Source organism: Lissotriton vulgaris, chromosome 8, assembly GCF_964263255.1.
Source record: "Lissotriton vulgaris chromosome 8, aLisVul1.2, whole genome shotgun sequence".
NCBI lineage: Eukaryota > Metazoa > Chordata > Amphibia > Caudata > Salamandridae > Lissotriton > Lissotriton vulgaris.
This window is the reverse complement of record NC_141696.1, coordinates 1,121,850,274-1,121,859,476: the sequence shown is the minus strand read 5'-3', so window position 1 is coordinate 1,121,859,476 and position 9,203 is coordinate 1,121,850,274. Positions and strand designations below refer to the sequence as shown.

Sequence of the window (9,203 nt, the reverse complement as noted above, 5' to 3'; positions counted from 1 at the left end):
GGGTCCGCCACCGACATGTTACGGCGGCACGACCCACAAGACTTAAAGCTGGACATCCCTACGTGCGACAGGAGGAGGAGACAAGAAGTCTCAAAAAGTAGTTAATAAAATGACCAAGGTATGTGCTAAATCTGGATCTGCACGGAAAAAGAAAGAATTGACGTCAGCGCACATGGGTGGCACCCAAGTACTCTCCGTGACGTCATCTTGGCACCTACGATGCCAGTGACTGCCGCGGAGCCGCAGAACTCCTCCTACTGCCGCGCAGAGGTACTGCTAAGCAGAAAAACTTTCCGGATCCAGTCTGGCACCTGGGGAAATTCCAAGGTAAGAAATCTATCATTAACGTGTCTTTCAGATAAGCAGTTTACAGTCCAACAATGTAGTGGTAGAGTATACAAAGGCTGTTAATGAGGGAGCCGGTGAGCCCTATTTTTGCTGAAACAAAGGTAGAAATGGAGATATTTTTTTTGTACATCAATTGTGGTGAAGAAAGACAGCGGCTGCATCAGCGAAGCGTAAAGACAGAAGGGCTGAGAGAGCATTAGGTGTTGGTCCGCCCTACTAAACGATCTCACTCATCCACTTCTGAAGGCACCTTGGAGAAACACAAGGCAGCCTCCTAAGACTTGCACACTTTACCTTGTCCACCAAGACCATGATCACTCACATGATCCTAGTTATCTGAACAGCTTATATCATAAGGTGGCAAACATTATAGCTATTGCCCAGTCAGCCTGGCAAGGCAGCATAAAGGTCAACACGGACGACTCCTTTTCCAAGAAACAAATCAAAGACAAACAGTGGTTCAGAAAATGTTGATCCTTTCGTCTGAGATCCACTTTCACCAGCAGAACAACAAGAAAACTTTGATTGTCCCTTTTAAAAAGGTAAAAGGAAGTCTTGTCGCACTGGCTAAAATACACATTCTTAAAGTGAAGTGGTTTGTATACAAATTATCGTTAAAATTGCAGTTAGAATATTTTTAAGGTATAAGCAAAATGCTAATTGGAGACAAAACGAAAAAGCGTACATAAGAAGCAAGCGTTTAGGTACCACAAAATGCTTCAGCTTTCATGGTGCCTTTAATAGAGGAAAATAAAAAGCGTTTTATTGACTTTTAATGTCAATGGATTGCAAATAACGTGATAATCCCCAACATCAAAATTTGTTAAAAGAAGTTCAACCATTGTACCATAATAAAGGGAAACAACATTATCCACTCTCAATCCCTGGAAAATCTATACATGCCATAATGGAATAAGTGAGTTAAAAATTAAAACTTAAGCAGAAATTCAGAAGCCTATGGAAAAAAGTAAAATGCACCCAGAAACGAGGTTTTATTAATATCCTGAAGTGTTGTTCCGATTTCTTATGGATGGGGTCTTAGCCAGAGTCTTCAACTGTTTAGAGTAGGAACTGAACAGTGTCCGTGTTACCTGATTGAAGTGGAAAAGAAAAAAAAAATGTAAATTCTTTTTTTTTTTAAGTACAATTCCAATACCGAATATTCAGTACTGACCTATTTTTTTAAAGCATGCATCAAGAAAGTTTAGGTGAAGCAAGTAGAATATGTGAATATCAGACATTCAAGTTTATTAAAAAAAAAGGCCACTTGTACTGTATAGGGTATAACACTTTCCAAGCGGTTACACTTACAGTTGCTATTTGCCCTTAAGCAATATACAGGCATTCTCAGAAAGGACGTGCAGATTCAGGATCTGCCTTGTGAGCCAGGCTGGTATGGTTATGATCTCTATATGCAGACATGCTGCTTTACTTGGCAGATCCATAGCATTTGATCCAGACTCCTTGAGATGTTGGCTGAGTTTGGGAGCTACGCCGGGATCAGTTTAAATTGTCACAAATTGGTGTCGTTTCAGATTATCCCTTGGAACCCTCACCGAGACTGGGAGTTTCCATTAATGTGGAAACAGGTGAGGTTTACATACTTCAGCATATACATGACCTTCACTCCCAAATGTACAACTGTACTATTGGGCGGTCCAACTCCAGGTGATGAATGACAGGACCTTTGCGGCGGCAGTGTGTGTGGGGAGGGGTGATCAGAACTCGAAACCTTGCAGGGGAAGAAGTAATTGGACACACTTGGGATAACTAAGTTGGGAAATATATGAGATAAACAAAGTATCTTCCATTCAAAGAACTCGGTCAATAGGACCTTAAGAACAGCCAAAGATTTTGCTACATTCAAATGAAACCTGCACATGAGACCTCACAACAAACTTCGGTTGTGTGTGGCCAAGGAGATGCCATTGGAATACAGACCTCAACTCCCTTGCTCAAACACACAGTATCCCAGATATACAGTACACTCATAATAAATATAACAAGGATCCCATGGAAGCCTTGAAAGATAAGTGGGAGAAGAATCTGGGGATCCTTGAGGAGGGAAACTGATAGGAAGTATGCAGATACCCACAGGAGTTAGCCATCAGGGTGGGATCCTGGTTGATACAACAAAACAAACTGACAAATATAAATGCATAAATCGTTGCAGGCAGACGAGAACACTACTACACACATTCTGAGACTTCCCAAGGATATAGTCACTGTGGAAACAGGAGTGGAGGCCACTCTTGTGGTGTTAGAAGACTAAGTCATCCTCTGCAGTAATCCTGGAGGTATGGAAAACAAGACTCTGCCTAAGTATAAATTGAAGTTCTGTAACATCGGTCTCATAGAAGCCAAGCAGCCCATTATTTGATTGTGAGGAGTCCCAACGTTACTGCGTTGAGAGGATTAAGCTTCAGACAAGACTGTTGCATGTTGGCAGAAGAGACAGTATATGCTGCTTGCAGATACCCACAAAAAGATGAACACTTTTTGGGGCAATGGAAAGCATACTGAGAACTGGAGTCTGACAGAAGGGATTAGGATCGGGGAGGTGTGTGTGTGTATATATGGAAAATGCTACTTACCAGTATGCATCTGTTTGGGTGGGCGCTTTATAAGAAGAGGAGGTGGCTGTTTAAAAACCTTTAGAGGCGCTCCTGTAAGAGGAGCGACGAAAGGAGGCTCGGTGGGTCTGAGTTTGTAAGGCTCCCATGGATTTTGCTGTGTCCGAATCTTTTTTAATTTCCTCTAGTGCATTATCAACTGTAGGACCAAAAAGATGTTGCTGGTCAAAAGGTTGATTTAGGATACTGGCCTGAACTTCTGGCTTGAAGCCAGAGATGCGTAACCAGGCATGTCTATGTAACAGTACTCTTGTATTTATTGCTCTAGAGGCTGTGTCGGTAGCATCTAACGCACAGCAGATTGAGGTATTGGTAATGACCTTGCCTTCATGTATTAAGTCAGAAGCCCTGGCTTTATATTGTTCTGGCAAATGTTGCACGAGTATCTCTAGCTCATCATAATGAGCACGATCATATCTTGCTAACAAAGCTTGAGTGTTAGCAATTCTCCAGACATTGGCTGCTTGTGCGTTTCCCTGAGGCATCTAAAAGCTTGGCCTCCTTATCAAGGGATGGAGCATCCCGTTTGCGAGTTAGCTCCTTTCCTCACATTTGAGACTACTAATGAGTCCAATGGCAGCTGACCCTTGATGTATGCTGGGTCAGTTAGAGACGCTTTATACTTTTTTTTCTAGTCTGGGGTGGATTACCCTGGCTCTGACTGGGTTTTTGAATATCTCTGGTGCATGCCTTACCACTCCATTAAGTATTGGTAATGTGTTTGTGGTTTTGTGTGATGACAGCAATGGATCCATAAGGAAGTCTTCTTCCACTGGCTCTGTATGTAAATCCACCCCATGAAAAGTGGCTACTCTATGAATAAGCGGTGTAAACCCAATAGTGTCATCTGGTGGAGATGGTCTAGAAGGGTATGCATCATCTTGTGGCAGATCTGGTGCATCTGGCGTGTTATAATCTTCCCAGGGATCAGTTGATGGCCCAGGGATATTGTCTGGGTCATTTATGTGCTGCTCACTTTTTACCCCCTGTGAATAAATCTCATCCTCATCCTCATCCTCAGGTATAGGACAATGCGTGGTGGATAGTGAGTGCGCAGGGGAAATGTCAATTGGTATCTCTGGCAATGGTGAAGGAATTCTTATGGGTGAAGTTTGAGCATGTTTTTTTGAGAGGAACTGGAGGTGGCTTGGGAGAGTCAATTTTTCCCTTTTCAGGCACTGTAACATATATGTCCAGTCTTTGGATTAATTTGAAGAATCTTTTGTTTTGGGTCTGGGCGGAAAAGTTCTTCTGTGTAACTATCCTATCCGACGCCGACTTGTTTGGGACTGAATTGTTTGGAAGGTTTTACAATGTCTATTGCAGTCTTTGGAGCAGATTTTGGTTTCGCATCTAAAGACTTAGTGTTGTGTTTCTTTTTCGGATCAGAACTTTTCGGACCTGGAATGATTGGTCCTGAAGCCCTTTTGTGATCATCAACCTTTGGGTGTTTCGGTGCAGACATGGGCTTCGGGTCAACTTTTTTCGGAACGGGAGTGGTCTTTGGTTCGATAGGCTTGGGAACTGCCTTCGGTGCGGAGCTGGTTTTCAGCTCGACCGGTTGCAGTACTGAGGGCTGCTTCGGTGCCAGAGTTAGTTTTGGTTTTAAGACCTTTTGCTTGTCGGGACCAACAGACTCACTCGAGCATAAGTCGACTGGAGGCTTTTTTGTGTTCTTCGCTGCCGAGCCAGAAGGCGGGGCTTCTGAAGGTTTTGGTCGGTGTGCACCTGGACCCGGAGGTGGAGGTGGAACCAAAGCCTGTCCCATTATGTGTGTGTGGTGGTGGTGGGGGGGGGGCGGAGAACAGGTTTGCCGCTTGTACTCACGACCTGTTGACCAGCTGGAAGAAAATAGTCGTCCGATTGTCCTTCGGCTCCAGAAGCTGAATCCTCTGCTTCGGAAACAATGTCGTCCTGCTGTTGTTCTTCGGACTCAAGATCGATTGATGCCTCGTCTATGATGGGGTCTGGTGTCGATGAAGAGGACTGCGCCATGACTCGTCGAGCTAAACGGTCTCTGATGATTTTCCGACCGGAACGAATCGCAGGCCTGACAATCTCGACTCTCTGGGGACAAGCAGAGATTGCAAACCTCATGTAGGTCAGTGTGGGGAAAGTAGTGTCCACACTGAGGGCTCTTCTTGAAGGGTTTTCTTTCCACGAGCCAATGGCACAGCTGGGCCCGACGAACGCTGGAATCGAGAAGCGTGAGCCTTTCTTCGACACGGGTAACTGGAATCACGATCAAAGACGATACCGAAGGTATGATGTAGGACTGGAAGTCGAAAGGAGATCAGTAACAGGACCGCACAATATACACATCCGAGCCCGATGGCAGAAAAAACAATCTAAAGATGGAGTCGATGCCCATGCGCACTACCCTCTACAGGAGGAGTCACCCACCAAACAAAGACTTTTCCAAGACAACAACAAAGTGTAATCAGTCGGGCCCACCACCAGATGGCGATCTATGCACTAGTGTGTGGCCTGCAGCTCAATATTCCTCGAAAAAAGAAAAAAAAATTATATATAATTTTTTTCCTTTTTTTTTCGTTCCTGTAAGCATCGCTGATCAAGTGTTGCAGCATTTTGGTGTGGACAGGACTTGGTGGTGGTGTGTATATATTATTATTATGTTTCTTATATAGTGCCAGAATCGACCCCCGAAGGGGTATCTCCGCGCTTGCTTGGGAACCCGTCCTGGCTTTTCCCTGTGAGATAGCCCCACAATATATATATATATATATATATATATATATATATATATGTGTGTGTGTGCGTGTCATATTAACGAGTCAAACAGTCGACACATTTCAAGCATATCAATCCAGTGTCTATGTAGTTTCAGTTTATCAATGCAATCAATGTTTTGCATTATAAGGAAATGCAATACAAAGTTTATAACAATAACAAAAAATGATTGCAGACACTGCTTCTTAGCGAATAACTGCAGAAAGTAAAGTGATCCACAGGGCATATATCAACCCAGGTGATCATGATAGTGATATGCTTGCCTATTTTTTTTCATTCTGTGGAGTGTTTGAGAAGAAAAACTGAGACTAAGGTGCATGTAGCTTTAAAAGAGCACAACATATTAAGGTGATTGGCTTTGGCTTTGGAGAGAGAAATCCTATATTTAGAACCAATATTGGACAATCCTATTACATTAACAGATTTAACATTCCTGATACCAATGGGAATTTACTTCAACAAGTGGAGTCTAGATTTCCAGCTAGTAGTTCATAAGGTTAGGGCTATACAGTTGAGAAGAATGACCATAAAGCAGTACTATTAGTTATGTTATGTTCTGATGGCATAATGAAAAATGTCCTGGTAGACATGAAGGAAAGTTTCAATTCTATTAAGGACACAAAGGTGAAGATTGTGCTCACTACTTTATTTATTTTGCTCCCCAGCAGTAATCGAAAACAACAAGCATTTGCAATGCAATAGGTCTCGCATTAGGAAAGTGTGAGCTACTGGTATAGTAAATTACACATTTTTTTAAATATGTGTTGGCTTTGAAAATATATAAATTAATAGCATTGTTATTCACAAAGCCAATAGCTTACACTTTCCTAATGCGAGTCCTATTGGTAGCAAGCAAGGACAGTGCTGTTGTGGAGCTGAGTGATGTGGTTGGGCTGAGTGGTGCGCTGGTGCCCCCAGAGTGGTGCGCTGGTGCCCCAGAAGTCATGTGCTGGTGCCCGGAAGTCATGTGGTGCAGCAGCACAGAGACTGAAGCTAAGAACACGCAGGGTTGAGTGCTACAAAGCGCGTTCAGTTTATCAAAGCACAGAATGATGGAGCTGGGGAAAAACAAGGGGAAATAGAAAAACACAGGGAGAGTGTATAATGATTGAGGCAGCGAGGGCTGGGGCTTGGACAGCAATTGAGTACGGGGTCGAGAAGGCTCTGAAGGGGAGAACAAGGAAAACACCAAGGGCCAAGAAAGGAAGATGCAAGCACACGGGAGACCAGAGGGCAAGGAGTAGCAAGCAAAGCAAGCCATCGGCATTGTGTGGCAGGGGGAGCGGGAGCGTAATCCTTTGAAGTCTGATGCGAGGCACAGACAAATGGTGGTGTGTGACGTGGCTGGCGCTGTGCACACGCATAGATCACATGAACTGTGTCTAATCCGCCGTTTTGGTAGACTGTTCTTTTCCCCTTACTATAATCTCGCTGGAGCAATGCGCAAGCGCATTGGCTCAGGCGAGACCTAAAAACCAACTTTTCCATAGTTCACAGGGAAAAGGTCAAATAAGGTGAACCAATCAAACAGCATGGTGGGACCACAAAGACAGTAGGCTTCTGGGTAGCTTCCTCTTTCTCGACTGCAACCCTGCTCATATTGTCAGCCTCAGCTATTCTCCTTTAGATGCTTATGAACCTAGACAAATTTATTAAGAAAACCTAATGAATCTGAACTCATGTTTAAGCATGTTGAAAGAAAACAGCAGTATGCAACACCACCCTTCCGCCTCCACTCTGAGGAAAAACATGACTAATGGCCTTCAGTTAAGTCCCCTAACAAAAAGAGTCAAAGGATATACTTATGCTGTACGAAGAACCGGAACCACCACACCATGAGCCCCCTTACCTTGAGCCTGGGTTGGGTTGGGGGAAAAAAAACGGCAGTGAGGGTGAGCCTCAGGAACACTGGGCGGGAATAATCCTCGCCTCTGTGCCTTTAATGGAATTCAAACTTCCCTTCTTGTCTACCAGCAAAGTTTTCACTGTATGACAGGACCTGAGGCGAGGATTATGCTTGTTCACCACCAAGGCAATGTCCCTTACAGGTTTGAAACAGAATCTCTTGAACATGGTGTCCGAGGACCAGTCAGCAGCATTATTTATGTCCTCCAGGCAAGCCCCCCCAAGGAGAGTGCCTTAAAGGCCATCGTGCCTGACCGAGTGCGCTCCAAAGTGAGAAACATCAATGCCCGCCTCCTGCATGACCCTTTTGATCCAGCGAGACCTGAGCGAGATCAGCAGTGGCCACTCCTTGTGGGGGCAGAACTCCTCAGTCATGCTCTCATACGCCTTCAGACAACGAACCACACATAGTTTGGGGTGCCTATTAAAGGCTAGCTATGACACCACTTTGGAGTCAGAATTTGTGCGCCTGGAAACGTGAAAGGTGGCCCTTTGGAGAGTAAAGATTCACCCAGAAATGTCCAGCGTCCATACATCGGACACTCTCTTCCTCACTAGTAGGCAGAGAAGCATGGCCGACTTCGCTGACAAGGCCTTCGAGACAGATACTAGTTTGATTGCCACAACTTAAAAAGAGAGAGAATGAAAAATTTCCTAGCTAACGTACAGGAAAGTTTCAATTCTATTAAGGAGGCGGAGGCGAGGATTAGGCTGTTCTTTCTCGTTTATTTTCTACTCCAGCAGCCATGAAAGGTATAAACAGTAATAACAAAACCACATTTCCCATGAACATCCGGGAAATTGGAAACAGAAAAAGTCTCGCATATCGACCAATCCCAGGCCGTGGCTCCTCATAACTTCCCCTTCTGGTACTCTATCTTCCTCTTTCTTCCTGCGACACTGCCACAAGAGTAAATCCATCATTCCTGCTTGCCTGCTTCCGCACCTACGGCACAAGAAGACCGGGTAAGGCATCAAGAAATGAACCACGCACGTCATGGGTAATAGCACAGTTCAACATTGAATGACATAAATTGCGTTCTAGATGTCCAAAACTGAGATGCGATATGAGAAGCAACATGCAACACATTCATGTAGGAGACTGTGGTAAAGACTTTACTTACTGACCCAACGTAGAGTTCTGGGAGGGTTCGAAGAAGACAGGGTGGGCTAATACTCGCCTCCGCCTCCTTAATAGAATTGAAACTTTCCTGTACGTTAGCTAGGAAATTTTTCATTCTATGTCAGGAGCGGAGGCTTCTGATTAGGCTAGTTCAAAGCTTGTCGACAACCACAGAAGCCAGCGAGGGGACAGGTTTAAAGGAAAACCTCTTAAAAGTAGAGTCTGACGACCAGTCTGCCGCCTTCATAATGTCCTCTAGGCGAGCCCCCAGAGAAAACGCCTTAGACGCCATGGCCCCTCTGACCGAATGGGCTCCAAACCGAGAAGTATCTATGCCTGCCTCCTGCATAACCCAGCGCACCCAGCGTGCGATAGTAGGGGATGAAACCGCCCCATGCGGCTTAGTAAGAGCAATGAACAGTTGCTTGACACCCTGTGGGCGA

General features: G+C 44.6%; 1 long non-coding RNA gene across 3 annotated transcripts in view; it reads right to left on the bottom strand.

The window, feature by feature from the left end:
- Positions 1-1,104: 1,104 nt before the first annotated feature.
- The window catches only part of LOC147698355 (uncharacterized), a 456,086-nt gene continuing 447,987 nt past the window's right edge, over positions 1,105-9,203 (bottom strand). For 2 of the 3 annotated variants that reach the window (XR_015299333.1, XR_015299334.1), the window contains exon 5: positions 1,105-1,439. This is a non-coding gene — a long non-coding RNA (uncharacterized LOC147698355). The remainder of the gene's footprint in view (positions 1,440-9,203) is intronic. The other variant, XR_015299335.1, reaches the window with a different exon arrangement.